The following is a 16,890-nucleotide window of genomic DNA, read 5'->3' as shown; positions in this document are numbered from 1 at the left end:
GAAAAACTGTAATACATGCACAGGTTGGACCCCTTCAGAAACCCATAAGAGCTGCTGTAATTCTAGCATAGCATAGATTCAGTAAGGTGCTGAAAAAGTTTTTCAGATATTTTAGCCTATACTGATATGATAGAATCACACAGTGATGCTACAGATTGGGTGAATACAAATCTTATTCACTTAATCTATCACACACACACCACTAGATACATCAAGGGCACCAGAGTTCAGTATCTTGCTCAAGGACACTTCAGCACGTGGACTGGAGGAGCTAGGAATCGATCCCCAACCTTCTGATTGATAGACAACTGGCTGTATAGACCCATGGCCACCCACATACAGCACCTGGTATTCCCAATTAGTCTCCCAGCTAAGTATTAACACAGCCCAACTCTACTTGGCTTTCTAGATCAGACAAGATTAGAGATTCTCAGGGTGGTATGGCCATAATCCCGCACATTCCACCACATCCCAAATGTATGCTACTGGACTAAGATCTGGTAAATGCTAACATGACCAGTCTCAATGATATGTTCAAGACTTGTCAGACGAGACAATGTTTGTTGAATCCTCTTGTTGCCTCTGTGAATGGTAACCTTAGTTTCCTGTTCTTAGCTGTGGCCGGTGTGGTTTTCTGCTGCTGAAGCCCATCTGCTTCAAGGTTCAATATGTTATTGTCATGTTTGCTGTGTAGCAGGCAGGAGATTGGACCCAAATGCAGGACTCTCAGGACACAGAGGGATGAACTAAAGGAGGCAGCTTGTGCTGTGAAAAACTCGAATACAGGACACAAAAAACAAAGCATAATAACTAGAAGCTAGCAAACTAAGGTCTAAGGAAACTATAAACTAGGAGCTATGGAAACTCGGAACACGGAGGGAACACAGCACAAAAAAAACTTCAGATTTTGACTTTAAACAAGTCTCTCAAAGTTTCGCAGCAGTTTCTGATTCCATGTTTTTGAAATAAAAGTTTTATAAACAGAGTTGTATTTTCATGTAGCTTATCATTTAATACAAACACCTGACAAGTATTTCCATCAGTAGATGTGTCACTTTTAATTGGAGCAGTGTAAAGCTTCATACCGATGTTATCAAGAGGAACTGTATTTTGAGAGACTTGGAAACCAGCTCTGCTTTGTGCTCTGTGAAGTTTTTGAGTTTGTGAACTGGGATTTGATCATTATCCTTAAAGCTATTTAACTTGTAGATGAGCAAAACTGAACATCCCAAACGTAGTAAGGAGAAGTTTAACGAGTCTACATACGACTCATAAGAGAGATGAAAAATATGTCCATTGAGTCTTTGGTTTATCTGTGAAATTATTGTATCACCAGTCCACTGATATTCCAGGCTCTCACCCAAATCCTCACATTGGCAGCAAACAATCAACCCTCTCTAGACACTAAGTCCTCAAAGTTGCACACTAACCGGTTGAGTTGAGGGCATTTGCGGACGCAAACCTCGAATAGAAGTTGGGTGAATCAATGCAGTGTTTGTCCACTTCTTCGCTCATTAAGGAGCCTCTATTCACATCAGGATCTGGATATGACAAAGAAAGCTCACAAGTGCACACTTTCAGTCCGAGAAGGGTGGTTTTTCTCCTCCTCAAAGCCCTCCCCTCATCGAAATTCGCCTCACAGAAGTGCAGTGCCAGAGGCCAAAGTCTTGACAGGGGTAGCCCAGTGAGGGGGAAATCAAACGAGTCCCTTTTTTTTTCTGACTGCCTGGCCGACAGGGAGGCCTGCTTACCTACAAGTCCTTAATCTGAATCCCACCCTTGCAGTTCTGGAAGGATGGCGGGGTAGCTCTACTGTCTATTCATCATCTTTAGTGATTCAGGGTTTTGTCTGTTACTCGTTTGGATTGGAGTGAATCCTTGGTTATTCATAAATACCAGTAATACCTGAGCTGCACAGATGGAAATCCTTTCAGGCTTTTCAGCAGACTTGTCACATTCATCTCAGTTTACTGTTAATATTGAGCAGCAGAAAGATGGTGATAAATATTGATACAGTGGAATGAATACTGATGTCAGATGTAGATATATCACATTGTGATAAAAACTGAGACATCTCTTTATATATTTTGTTGTATTTAAAAGTGTGTTTTTAATAGTCAGTGTAATGAAAACTGGAAACATGATTGCCTACGGAAGTCTACCAGAAGCAGACCAGAAAAAAATAACTGGCTTGGTGGTAATAGGCACAGCATGTATAGCCCCTTCTGCTGGAAATGAAGATATGGTTTGTGTTAGGTCATGCGTAGCTACTCTGCATAATTAATCAAGATTTCGGCAAAGATTTCTGTCTTTAACCATTTTAAATTATTCTGCATTACCAGTCTTACAGTTGTGGATATAAATCCCCTAAAAAGGAAAAAAGAAGCAGAGGACTTTTACTTCTTCATCCTTTTGCAAAAACTGTAAAGTCAAAATCTACTTTTCAAAGTTTGAAATCATTTCCTCATGACAGGCTCTGATTTTCTGACATGCTTCTCTAAATTCACAGGAAATATACTCTCATTTTAGGTTGCAGAGAAATGAGCTGTGTTAATATTCTTTTTGCATTTTTTCTTAAATATTCATGTGGAAATAATATTCACTAATTTTCCCCATATCATGGTGGTCATTTAATCAGCTACCAACGACCAATATTAGACACTAATATTACACATTTGCCCTTCAGTGACTTGCTAAAGACAGCATTTTTATAGTGCATTTCAGAGCTTTTCTGTTATTTCCATTGGGCGGCAGTGCGTCTATCCTCAAACTTGAGCTTCACTGCATTACCCGTCTGCCTGCGCACTCTACTCACAGCATAAGCCGGCGAAAAAAGTACTCTCTCCACATTTGTGTTTGTTTGTCGAAGCAGGCGCATAATGAGGATGATTATCCTCCCGTGCGTATTTTGGTGAGCTTCTGCCAGTGCGCCATGTGGAGGATGAGGACTCCAGAGGACCGCAGGTCTGAGAGAAAGCAAATGTCAAGGCAGACAAAATAAGAGAAAATAAGAGTTGTTCTTCAAAATAAAAGCAACTCTGGGGAAAGGGAAAGAGTGTCGAACTTGCTCTCGATCACAATAACGAGGAAAGAGGGGAAGAAATGGGCAGAGGGTGCAGTTCCACCGGATCTGTGCTACTTCTTATTAATGTAAATACACTATGACACAGTGTATGGAGCTTTTAGCTACACCCCACAATTCTTACTTAGACCCACGTGGGTCATTCAGCCAGCCCTCCTTCTTTTTTTAAACCGCCAGTGCGCGCTCGACTTTTATGTTGAAGGGAAATCTCGTCGTGTCCTGTGCTGCTTGGGTTCAGTTGTCCTCACTTGACGCATCTGGTGTCGGTACAGCGGCACTGAGAGAGAGAGAGAGAGAGAGGGAGAGAGAGAGAGAGAGGAGGCTTCTGGTGTGCCTTTTTTCTGCACATCACTTTGGAAATTCGCTCTCGCGCAGTCGTGCTTAAAGCTGAAAGCTCACCTGCCGGGCTTCCGTGGCCGTGAGCCGCCGTGCAGCTGATTTAACAGGATAACCAGACTAATTGCCTCTCCCGATCTTGCCCTTGATTGATTTCCGTCGAACATTCCTCCAATCACTGTCATGATTTTCTTCTTTCCTGCTGTTTGAAAGTGACCGGCTGCAGGTGTTTTGTTTTTTCTTTTCTTTTCTTTTCTTGGTTTTATTTTTGCGCTCCAATTTGCGCCAGCGAGGACTGGCAATATGTAATTTGGGGACAGACACTGCGTTTTTCTTTTTTTTCTTTTTGGAGAAGTGGACTATCTCTCTCCTGGAATTCCTTATTGTATTCTATTTTTTAAACCCTTTCTGCTTTACTCTGTCGACCGGAGCAGATTCGGATACACCGTGATGGTGTGGGGCTATTAGAACTAACCACAAAGTGTACGCCATCATTTGGAAACTGCTTGTTGGTAAGTTAAATGCAATTGTTTCTTTGGCCAAAGTTGGACCATGCTGCCCCCCGTGGATCTGTTTAAACCCACGCTTCGTTTTTGTCACTGACATTTTCATGTTCTGTGCGCGCACACGATCCTCCTGACTATCTACCACCTTTAATAAACGGAATCCCAACACGCAGCGCTTAAATGCGCATTTTTGGATAGAACGCATTTGTCCCGCTGTTACGCGTAAATCCCAGAGGCTCCTTTTTTTTTTTTTTTATCTTTAGAGCCTCCTCTGTTGTGTGGAGCTGTTCACGGCTGCAGTACGGCAGTAGAAGTGGACCGCTGAAAGTCTTCTTCTGTATCGTTCATTCAAAACGTAACTATCCGAGCGGATTAGTCCGTCAGCGCACACCAACTGTTCTTTTTACGCATTCTTCTTCTCTCTCTTTTCCCCTCCTCCTTCTCGACGTTAATTGTGTAACACTGTGCGCATTTGCACATCTCTCCGGTGCGTCAGTATGCGTGCGTGTTTTGTGTACGTGCGCCTGTGAAAGTAAGAGAGCACGATCGTGTGTTGGTGGAGGGGGGAAATAACGTGTGCCAGAGTGAGGAGGGATGGGAGTAGAACCCAGCCGTAGTTATATTTCACATTATTTCTGCTGAGTGGTTGCTTGGCAAGTCAGCTCTCTCTGTGCTTCTCCTCCTTTTGCCTGCTTCCCTCCTCTGGGTGGATGGATGATGGTTTATGGTTGTCCAGATGAATGTCTGAAGCTCCAGTCTGGCTCTGACCAGAGTGGAGCTGGTCGTGGTGGTTTGGCTTTTACCCACTGAACATATTTGAGAATCAGGAAAGTGATACTGATGTAAAAGTTAGAACAGATGCTGGCTTAAAAAAAGAAATGCATAAAATCCATACTCCCTCATCACTCCCTACACATGAGTGACAGAAGGCTCTGTAGCCTTACAAGCTGTATGTCACCATTTTTTCCCATCAAGTAACAACTGCTGCAGCCATGCTTTTTTTTCTTTTTCTTTTTCTTTTTTTGCAAAACCATAGCACGCCATAGCCCGCAGGCAGTGTAATCCTTACTTCCAGACAGCTTCTCAGTCTTGCAAAGGCATTTTCTAATTCTGTTAACAGTATCATTGCTTGCTCCAAAACCTCCTTGCATCATGATTTGTTCATAATCTTTCCCCTTCAGTTTCTCCTAAACGCTCCGGCACATGTCTTCCTTTGCCTTGTGGTTTTATTTTATTATTATTATTTTTAAATCCAGACATATGGGGTTAATCTTGACCACGAGCGCAACCGGTAGCACATGAATTAATAGGTAAGTGGCAGCAGCCACTTAACAGAAGCCCTGCAGCTACATATTGAGCTGAGTCAAGTGCTTTCACACCGAAATTGATTTAGACGGAGATTATGTCATCCAGCGTTAGCACTTTTTTCTCCTTTTTTAAAAAAAAATGCTGGTCAAGTTTACCCAGCAGCACTGAACTCCTCTTCTGACGAATCAAGTGTAGCTTTAAAGGATATGGTAATGAAGTGATTGAAGATGTTGTTTTCATTACTTGGAATCCTTCATCAGGGCTGAATTACCAGGTCAACCGATTCAAGGTGCACAGACAACAGCGAACATGAGTTTTTCAGTACAAATAATTGGATTTACATCCAACTGATTTATAAAAATGAACCTTTGACATGTTTAATTATCTTATCTAACATTTTTAACCCTTATCCTGCAAGTACCACCCATCTAGCAATAAAACGAGGTAAAACGAGCCCCAACATGCATTTTGAAATGCCACCTGATCCCATTTAGCTTCCCCTTCTCTCTCTGCTCGACAGGAGAATCTGAAACCATTACAACTTTTTCCCCCCTTCCCGTCTTGATTGATACTTTTAATTTTCAAGGAGCTGTCACCGAGGCCTATTGGCCTTGGCTTTGCAATCAAGAGGCAGACAGTCAAAGGCTTTCAAATGAAAGAGTTCATTAATGCGGTGGGAAATAAGAGTTGTCTCACTGTAGAGTATTGGCTCTGTGGTAAGACTGATTGGAGCAATTGATGAGGATTTGTGAGCAGGAATGCTGGTGTGGAAGCTGAGAGCGGGCCACCTCAATCATGGCTGCTAAATGACATTAATAGGACTCAAGGGAAAATGGAAATACTGAGAGGCGATCCAGCTTGCGTATTTATGCCTGCGTGCGACCGCGTGCATACGTTCAAATATCACAGCTGGAGCTCGAACAACCTTCCATTCCTGCTAAAGTTATTAGCTGCTGTGGAATCCAAGAAGATGTGGGCTACATGCATAACAGACGAGCCCTCGGTTAAATCTTTCTCAAAATCCAATTCCCCTCGAGATGAGATTCCTCTTTCCCCGCGCCTTGTTCCATTTTCCGTCGCAATCATTGGGCATCGATCTGATTCAGAGCTATTTATTTTTGTTGCTGCCGTCACGTCATGAATTGACAAGTATGGTAGATCAGGTAGATAACAGAGTGTCTGGGCATGGTGCTTCGCCCATTTCAAGAAGAATTATGACTTGTGACTACAAGAGAAAATCTGCCTTTGAAGCAGTTAGATGTGGCTAATTTGGTTTGTGAACTTGAGGGACAGTAAAAACTGGTAGTATCTACTTTACATATAAAGGCCTTAAAGTATCTCTATATAATGTAATAACTCTATATAATGTCTCCTCTTTCCATAATGGAAATTATTTGGAGATACTTGATTTCCTTGTTTGGAAATTTTTTCTGAAACCATGGAGCTTTTTGCAGATTAATTCAACTAATGTGCTTAGAAAGAAATCAGCCACGAGAGCTAGTATCTGTAATTTTATTGCAGTATCGAGGCCAAATATATTGGTTTCATGCACAATGGCTTGATTAATATGTTAGTTAATTAGTATATTCGTTTAACAGAGATATAATTAGAGCATGCAGTGACAGTCACCGGTTCTCAGCGATGAAGGTTTGCAGTGCGAATGAGGTCATAGCAGCTTGGAGATGGACTGCGGCATCATCAGAACTCCCATTGACCTTATATTGCCTTTTTAGACCTTTTATACCCCAAATAGTTGTGATTTTGACTGTGTCTGTGCTTGATAAATACAGTCACTGGAAGCCTTAAGATTTGTTCATTGCTCGGTTCTACTTGTGGGTGGGCTTCAATCAAATAAACATGTTCCTTAGAATAACAGCAGAGTGACTGGTTGAGAAAAAAACTTTTTTTTAACATGTTTTACTAATTTTGTAAATGGGAAGTTCATTAAAGGGGGCATATTATCGGTTTCCTTAACTTCTGTAATCTCAGCCAGAGGATCAGATTTCCGACTGCTCTAAATGCTCATTTTAAGACAGTTTTTAATACTCTTGGCTCTGTATGATGTCAGAGAGAGTGCATCTACCTAATACACTAATCTCAGGCGCACAATTGGGCTGTTTAAACCCTAGAGACCGTTTTTGCACTGGTGGATGGCATTGCGCACCGAAAGTGGTGTTACATCTGGTGGTGAAGTCGAGCTAAGATGTCATTTTAGATCATAGGTGTCAAACTCTGGCCTGCGGGCCAAATTTGGTCCACAGCCTAATTACATTTGGCCCGCGAAGCCATACCAAATTACTATCAGAGTTGGCCTACTGGTATTATACAGCTAATATATATATTGTTTAGTATTAAGCTTTGCTTGTTCCATATTCAGTTTTTCAGCAAAACGTGTTTGAGTCCATAAGAAAAGATTCATTCTTATATCTGGAGGAATAAATATGTTTCAATAAATATTAACGTTAGCCCGCGACTTTGTTCCAGTTTTGAATTTTGGCCCACTGTGTATTTGAGTTTGACACCCCTGTTTTAGATGCTCTTACGTAGATTCAACCTTTGTAACATCATGTGTATAGTTGTGTCAGTTGTTACCGCCACTGCAATGATGTATCAGCGCAGAATCTTAAATTCAACTCAAAAGGAGACTTTCTGGCGAAAACCTCCACAACAAAAAAACCTCTTCAATTTCTTTTCTTCCAGTTTTGATGTCTTCTACCCTTGTACTTGGTTTTGTCTAAATGGTGACTGACACCTATCATTTGGCAGAATACTGCAGTGAGCACGCGCTCAGCGCCACTATAAATGGCAGCATGGCTGTGCAACCACCATTAAAATGGTCCCTATAAGTGGTGAGGAGTGGGAGCTACAAAGGCCTGCTATAGACAGTTAGAACTGAGGGGCGGCATCAAGGCCCAGTATTAGAGAAAGATCTAATACTTTTAAATGTTATTCATGCAGACCTGCTTGAGTGCAACCCAAGAATGAAAAATAATGAGCTGGAAATGAGGATGACAGGTTTTGATGGGTTCCAGCTTATTATGTAGTGATGTAGTTTGGTGCCCTTGGTTTGGATCATAATAGTTGATTGCTGGAAAATCAGTGAGCAGAACTTCTTGGTTTTATACTTGAAATCTGCAAATCCAAATCTTTTGATTTGTGAAATTTTACAGAGTAACTGTTTACTACTTACTGTAATTAAAAAACAAACAAAAACACTGTCCTACAACATAATATCTGTCATCACCTGGCTGGTGGATCGCAGTTCTGCTACATCTGTTCTGGAGCACAGCAGTCCATGGTTGGCATCATTTTATACGGTTGAGTAACCGTCATCATGTAGGTTACGCGAGGCCAGATCAAAGAGTTTGACAGAAGTAGTGTGCAGTGCTCTCGTTTTTGTCTCCAAATAGTTTTCATGCAAAGAAAATCACCCTTTGAGTCCACAGTCGCATGAGGATGGAAGACCAGGCTGTATGGAAAAATAAATGGTCTTCAGAATTGGGTCCCGCATTCACTTCATGGCAGTTGAGCCCTGGGCGCGCCCTTTCCTGCTGTTACTCAGCAGAGAGGTGTCATAAACAATGGACTTGCTTGCAAATCATTTTCATGGCCACCCATTTTTTTCTTTTTTAGACCTTTATCTGAATGCCTTCATGCGTGGATGTGAATTGAGCTGAGTGTCTGCCTCTGCCATGCTAGCTTTATTTACTTTCTGCATTTCGAACAGAAAAATGCCTCAATAAAAGGATGGTAATGGCATCATCTCTAGCTGTCTCTTTGCATTGCTCTTAAAAAAGAAAAATCCCACACATATACACATGAGGCTGTCCTGCATTTGTGTGCTTCTATCAATGGTGGTGGGGGTGGAATCAAAGAATAAAGCTGACCCGAATCAAATGAAATCTGAAAGTGTTTATTTCCCCATTTGTTACAGCAGAAAATAAAAGAACTTGGGGTCAGCCACAGTGTAGCATGCCCCCGAGCTAAAATGTTGTGCTGGTCAATTGTTACATGGGTAAAATGGAAAGAAGGCAGCGAAATAGTCGTGTTGCACTTTCTCTGATGAAACGGCCATCCGAGGCGTGATCAGTTACCTCAATATACGGTATTTTTCTTTGCTAGAGGCACCTGACGTCGAAAATGAATGTTTTTCCCCCCACTTTTTAATCAGCACTAGAATGAGAAGCCTATTGCTATAAGCAAGAGAACAGAATTATCATTTTCATCCTTTCTTTTCAGCCCCACTGTCATCGCGCCATGTCTGGAGGTGATCCTCTGAGACCCATCCAGCCTAGAAAGATGAAGTTGATGTGTTTTAGATAGCTTTTAGAGAGATGTGGATAGAGGATGGAAATTGCATGCCAAGGGAAGCAAAATGAGCAATTTTTCCTCCCATTTCCCTTCGTCTCTTCATAGGATCTGTGCTTACTCATTCATGAAGGCTTTGTTGTGACACTCCATACATTGGTGTGGCGATAAAAACAAAAAAGTCGTACAGGATGCCAGTTGGGAGGAGAAAAAAAGGAAGCCGGGCTGCATTATTTTGCAGGATAAATGCATACCAGAAGAGAAATGGCTCTTTAATGTTATCAAAACACTATCACAACTAGCAATCTGTATTCACATTTTGACCTGCACTCTAAGTGGCTGGTGTCGAGATATTCAGAGCATTTTTACAAACCAATTTAGGACGGTCTCAGCAACAGCAGCAACGAAAGAAAATACTCATGCTATAATATACAGCAGCTACTCGAGTGGGAGCCATGGCCTATTTGCATACTCCGTGTAAATGCACACATGGCTACCCCTCGGTAGGAATGCTGAGAGTGTTTGCGCCAAATTCTCCCCTCTGAGCCAGGCGAGAGCTTAAATAGAACAGCTACGTCTAGGGATTAACAGTGAGTGAAATCAAGGAGCGCTTCATTAGCAGTTCTTCATTAGCCACTTCACATGAGACCCGGGGCAACATTGTATTTACAGCTAATTTTAAACCGATATCTCAAGCTGAGGGCAACACGTGCGCGGTGAACTTTCTTCGGATCAATTCGGGTGTTTTTAGCTTTGTGTTGAGGTTATTCATTTTTAAGTGTAAAATTCCAGCGCTACAATGTTGTTACATTAAACATCATGATGTGATATTACACCTGCCGCTGAGCTCACAACATGGCATTCATACTATTAATTAAACCACTGAGTGTTTGTTATATAAAAGTAATTAAAGGATGGGGTTAAACTGGGTCAAACCCACTGGAGCTGAGTTCCTGACATGCCAGAGATCAGCTCTGTTTCCTTCATTATTTTACCATTACAAAGCCACTCGTACCACAACAAACAAATACAGAATGTCACCCGATTTTTGGGGGGATTTCTTTTTTAAAACACCTCTCGTTACTCAGATGTGTGTGACTATCAATCCAGTGTTGTGCAAAAGTCTTCATTTCTTTGTATTTTGCTAGGAAAATAGGAATCAGTGTTACTGTGTTAAGGCAAAAACACAGCTTTTGTAATTATAATGAGCTTGAACGTCAATATTTGGTATGACCACCTTTGTTCCTTAACACAGGTTGAACTGAAAGAAGCTTTCTTGTCATTTCTTTAAGTAGTCTTCAGGAATAGTTTTTGGGTTTCAGTCCAGTTCTTGTGTAATTTGCAATACCTCAACCTGTCCCGTTTCCCATGTTTCAGAAATGCTTTTGAATTTTCATAAGGACCCATGTACTGTGAGCAGTAAATGGATCAACTGAAGGGCTAGATGCACATCCTTGGTCCTGTCTCAGGTCTTTGCTGGATTTTGTCCTGACGCTGTCAATCCGTGTTATCGTCTTTTGCATCGTTCATAGATTCAACTAAAGTAAATGGGAACATAAGATGTGTTTTTGCAACAGGCAACTAATAACAAAGTGCATAAAAATGATATTTAAATTTAATTCTGTGCTAAGTTGTCTGTCATGTGTAGACATATCAATGATTCATTGAGTTAAGTGTCTGTTTTATGCTTGAATGAATCATAGATCTAGGTTAAGTGGCTTAACAAACAACAAACATTCCTCTGAAAATGATCAGGCACAAAGACGGAGCTGAAAGTGAGTAGAAAAGCAGCTAATGGCCAAAGAAAAACTTTGAAAGACCTTCAGAAAGCCTGGAAAACCATTTTTAAGACCACCAAAAAAGACAAGACAGTTTGGCTTCTTGGAAGCAAAATATAAAGAAATCGGGGATGACTCAAGACTCTCGTACGTTACTGTACTTCAGATTGATTATTTAAATCATCGGACTTTGTGTTGGGATCTTACAGAATTTTATCTGTCTCGATGATGTTCTACACAGCAAACAACTGAGCTGTTAGAAATTCATGTTTTCAGTGAAAACACTGGGAACAAAGCAGTCATGCTGACGACGAATCCTGCACCAGCAGGGCTGTTTTTTTTCTCCTTCCTTTTTTTCTGGTATATTAAGTGGGTTATTACAGGGAGTTTTCCTGTTATGCTGTTTAAATGCAATATTTGCAGTACTTTCATTACTGCGAGCACAGAACTCATCTAATCACTGAAGTGAATAAAAAAATAAAGCTACAGAAAATCTGTCTAATAATGAAAACACAATTAATTACACTGAACCCATAATTTGCTGCACTGATTCTTTGTTGGGTCAGTGCAAAGATTCATTTTCTTCTACTTATGTATGACAGTATTATCAGTGTTTCCCAAACCATCAATTGTATGTAGATGTTAATTAAAAAATACGACAAAAAAAGCAAATCACGAAATATAAATTAGTAGAAATGATTGGTTTATGTAGGTTGGCCTTTTTCCTTAAAAGTAATTAAGAATACACTTACACTCAAGTAAAATATATTATCATCTGATAATTTGGCACGTCTGACTGAGATTTTAACGCCGTGGAATTTGTTTCTTTGTAACTTGTAAATTGGTGTTTAGAGACTGTGTCTGAAACGGCGTCTTTGTTATTCTGGACAATGCACATCCACAGAACACAATGTGTGTAATTTTTAGTGGACCTACTTTCTTTTAAAGAATTAGCCCCCACTTTCACTGTGTGCAGTGGGTCCTTGAGCATCAAGCCCACTAGACTAGGGTTCCCCTTTCTCACAAATCCCAATGTAACCCCTGCTGAAAGGGTAATTTCACACACAGCCAGAGTTAATGTTGAGTCAAAAACTGCAGTGCGCGTGCGTGCGTGCGTGCGTGCGTGCGTGCGTGCGTGCGTGTGTGTGTCTTACACATACAGGTAAGAAGATGAAACTCAATCCATGAAATCCAGGTTTAGTATTATTTGAGGCTGAAGGCTTATCACATGCCTTACAGTATAAAGTGCTTTGTAACAAATGAAAGAGTTATTCAACTCTATTGTAGCTTCTATTTTTTGGCCTCCATAGTGTTATGTGTCCAGGTTCTCAGTTTCCATTCTCATGAATACTTTGGGGGAATTTCTTAACATTTGGCATGAATGTCCCCATGAAGCCAAGGATGAACTTAGCCACTAAATGATAAGGTTATAGTAACCTCCCATATCGCACATTCATATGTAAATACTGACAAAATGTGTCACATACATCTGTGAAAAGGGAGTTTCAGAGCTGTCCAGAGAATCTTCTTGTTGTGTCCACAGTGTAACCTTAGAGTGTCACCAATCATAGTAGGGACAGTTTCTTTTGTTTTCCTACAACAAACTATTCATAGCCATATGAAGTTTGATGGCCAATCTCAGAATACCTCCACGTGAGTTATTATATGCAGTGAGACTTATTGTATTTTTAAAATATTGTGCTTCTTGGTTTTGGTTGGATGTTTTGAGGGTTTTTTTCTTAACCAGTGAAAGAATTCTGCAATCTTCCAGGGTCTTTCAGGTCTTTTGGTCCTGCCTTATTTCTATGAATGCAACAGATGGTTGCATCGCTTTTTACCTCATACTGATTGCTCAAGGGAACATCTAACAGTTCAACACTTGAAACGAACTCCACATTCAGGCCTCACCGGGAGATGAAACTCGTCAGTCAGTTGTTCAGTTAATTTTGAGCTTCTCAAAACAGTGGACTGTGTATAGAAATGGTGCCAATTCCTAGTCAATGCTATAGTTTTGTTAAACCTCTTGAATGAAAATTTGAAGTCTTTACTGAAATGGCGTATTGAATGCATGATTTTAAAATTCACTGTGACGGGCCCTAGAGGTAACATTAAAAAGGAAAAAAAACCCCATCATTGTCTAAAAACTTATGAATCTGATTGTATAAAACTGGCAGAATTCTGATTACCTTAATTTAAGGTAATGACCTTATCTCCTTAGAATGAAAATATTTTTATTGCACACAATATGTAGCACTTAATGAAAGTTAAAGTGCTAATTAAGTCAGTTGAAATGTTGTGGGGGTTTTTTCTTCACTTTTTTAATTGAACAAAAGTTATAGAACTGTGATTAAACCAAGTCACACAGCATGCATAATAATTGGAAGTTCTGCCAAATGCCCTTCACTATTGGTGCTACAAAATTAATGGACAAGAACAACAAGTTTTATCCATCTATTTGCTTCCACATTCTTTTTCAGGGTCGGGGGGCGCTGGAGCCTATCCCAGCTGTCTTGGAGTGAGAGGCAGGGTACACCCTGGGCGCCAGTCTGTCCCAGGGCAACAAATAAAAACTGATTTGGGATTATGCTCTATGTTACGACGTCTGTTTTTAAAATATTTCTCAGCATTTTGTGACATTAATAAAATATGTATTAGTATTGGCCACTTTGCATGAAATAGCAATCGTACTATCCTCAGTTTGATTGCTATGCAAATATTACACATTTTCATGACACAATAACATACCTCCAATACATGTAGTACTTTCTGGCAAAAGATGAGCCAAGCGAAGCTGCAATGTTGCACAGCTCAGCACTTTCTCCTCTAATGTTGATGTCAGCAAGGCTTAAATAATAGTTGGTGCAAGGAAGGTATACTAAGCTAATTTTCAAGTTACCTCTTATGATTTTCTCAGTGTTCTTGCATGTACTACTTTATTATGTGAGGTCTGAAATTTAAAAACAATCATTAATTGGTATTTACAGTTAAACCCAATCCAGTTGTAGCTGTGGCTGGGCAGCATCATCTATATATCTGAACAAAACAATTGCAGTAATAATCTGGTCCCCAGGTTGGCTAATGATAGTCATAATTTTATGCTGCAAAGGCATCTGTTGCATTAAAGCTGTTTGGGGGTGGGGGGGGTGGATTACTGGAGCCAGAGCTGTGCTCTTTTTCCCGAATCCTGGACAAGACCCACAGAGACCAGCTCTCAACAGGGTTCTTGATTTATGGGCCACTTTGCAAGAAGGGCCTGGGGACGCAGCACTCCTTGTCCTCCGATATTGAATCTCGGCTGCCTAGCATGGAGATGTGGGTCGTCTGTTATGGTGTGAAAGCTTATTTGCATTGTGCCGCTCAGCTCTCAGTGGTAGCTACAGCATGTCTGCTCGCCTTAGCTCTTAAGTTTATTTTTGCTCTCGGGGCTGTTTGTTTCAGATGCGAGAGGGACATTTTTAGAGAAAGGTGCACTCAAGACAAATTGCTTTCACGTTTGGGTTTGTGTGGTTATATATGATACGAACATATATGAAAATAAACATTTGCTGAGCACCAGTCCCCTAAGGTGTCTGCATTGCTATACATTTAACCATTAAAGCAGACATACTGTATACTGACTATTCTAATCAAATAATTTCAAAGCCACGTGCGGTGTATCTTCACATCAATTATTATCCTTTGCACGGTGCATCCGTCAACGATGAAAGTCAAAGTACTTTCAAGCAGTACACAGCCTCTATACACAGTCAGATCAATTGGCTGTACAATTTGAAACACATTCTTTGCTAGAAGAAAGACTTTGATTATTTGTTCAAAGGCTTTGTTTTGTTTTCTTGCTGTTGGCTGGATTGTGCTCTGCTTTTGGCTCAAGTTGATTCTTCCGACTGACTGATTTGATTTAAAAAAGCTGAAAGATAAATGTTTAGCAGCCTTAATGATTATAGTTGCTGTAGGGTAGGCATTTATTAACTTGTGTTAATAGTCTGACAATCCTCTTTCATTCCCCTTTAAATAAGCCTATGGTTCTGCTGCTTAGACGAGACAATTCCACTGAAGTGATTTGGCAAACTACAGAATCTGCCGAGGCATTAGTTGCCATTTTAGTTCTTCTTTTTTACATATGTATTGGTTAAGAACACTTACGTTAGGCATCTCATTGATTGCTATTAATATTTCTCTTTAATCTGTAAAACTCTGCTCCAAAGATGTGCTGTAGTAGAACTATGTAGTGGCATCGTTTTCATGATGTAAAATGTGCAGTACGTTTTCTTTTTTTCCTTTTAGCTTAAAGTCAGGGCAGCTTGAAGAACTAAGACTTTGATGCTTTCCAATGAATAGCATTAACATACTGTAGAGTTAGCTAGAGACTCATCGGTTCAGCAGCAGATCAGTCTCAGTGTCACAGATTTAAATTTAGGTGCTGAGTAAAAATGTGTGTTCAAGGTTGTGTGTGAGGGAGATAAAGAAGAAGCGTTTCAGCCTGCGAATATCTAATCGCTGCTATGGGAAGTTTCCACCTAAGCTTGAGGAATTTTCATGTTATTTAGCATTTCTCTGAAGTACACGTGTTTCTATAGTTAGACATGGCTAAAGTTAAACTTCAGATAACCCCGCAGCATAAGGTTTTCGCGGGTTGTTCGGAAGAAGCGACTGTCGCAAGCTGCCCTTTGAGGCGAATCTCAAATTTATAACTGGATTTTATTACACGTAATTCTGGCAACGAGCTAATCCAAGTCAAATGAAAGAGAGAATCTCACATAGCTGCTCTAAGGCTGGACTCACTTGTATGTACTAGGCTTCGCTGCTCTCGTTTCTCATTCTATTTGAAAGGCAGTTTGTCAAGCATTGCCAGACTGAATTGCGGATCCGTTGCTTTGCTGTGCACTCTTTGTGATGAGGTGGCTAATGTTCCTTATCATGACATCAAAATGGAGAAGCTGAGAAGTGAATAATTACCTTGTTTTATATGAAGCTACCCAAACTCATGCTAGCTTGAGTAGCTGCATATATAAAACTATTGAAGCTAGCATGGATAGTTTTATATTTTAACTGAAGGTCCTTCAGCTTCTTTCGTGGCTCGGTTGTGAAGCCTTATCAAGTGATGAGTACAAGTATTTGGTTGTTGCTCATTACTTTGTAGTTGGTTATTGTTTGCAGGGCTGTCAAAATACTTGAATTTGAACTTCATATCTCTATCAGTGAAAATCCTCAGTAAAATAGGCTGCCACTGTTTGTCTCTAGTTGCTGGAATTTGAATGAAAAGAACTGGATTAGTAGGAAAACAATGGATTTTGAACGAAAACAACAGAATTAGAATGACAACAACGGAATTTGAACTAAATTAACAGAATTAGAATGAAAATAACAAAATTTGAATGAAAAAACAGGATTAGAATGACAACAACGGAATTTGAATGAAAACACAGGAATTTGAAGAAGAACAACTGAATTTGAATGAAAAGAACTTGATTAGAATGAAAACAACGGAATTTCAATGAAAAGAACTCGATTAGAAGGAAAACAACGGCTTTTGAACAAAAACAACAGAATTAGAATGAAAACAACAAAATTT

General features: G+C 40.2%; 1 protein-coding gene across 2 annotated transcripts in view; it reads left to right on the top strand.

Annotated features, from left to right (window-relative positions):
• Positions 1-3,388: 3,388 nt before the first annotated feature.
• LOC102196907 (interleukin-1 receptor accessory protein-like 1-B) overlaps positions 3,389-16,890 on the top strand; it is a 342,277-nt gene continuing 328,775 nt past the window's right edge. For both annotated transcript variants that reach the window (XM_005730958.1, XM_005730957.1), the window contains exon 1: positions 3,389-3,930. The gene's annotated coding sequence lies outside the window, so the exon portion shown is untranslated. The remainder of the gene's footprint in view (positions 3,931-16,890) is intronic.

This window comes from Pundamilia nyererei, unplaced genomic scaffold, assembly GCF_000239375.1.
Source record: "Pundamilia nyererei isolate P.nyererei 1_Seehausen unplaced genomic scaffold, PunNye1.0 scaffold00040, whole genome shotgun sequence".
NCBI lineage: Eukaryota > Metazoa > Chordata > Actinopteri > Cichliformes > Cichlidae > Pundamilia > Pundamilia nyererei.
Note: the sequence above shows the minus strand (reverse complement) of the source record. Positions and strands in the feature narration are given on the sequence as shown.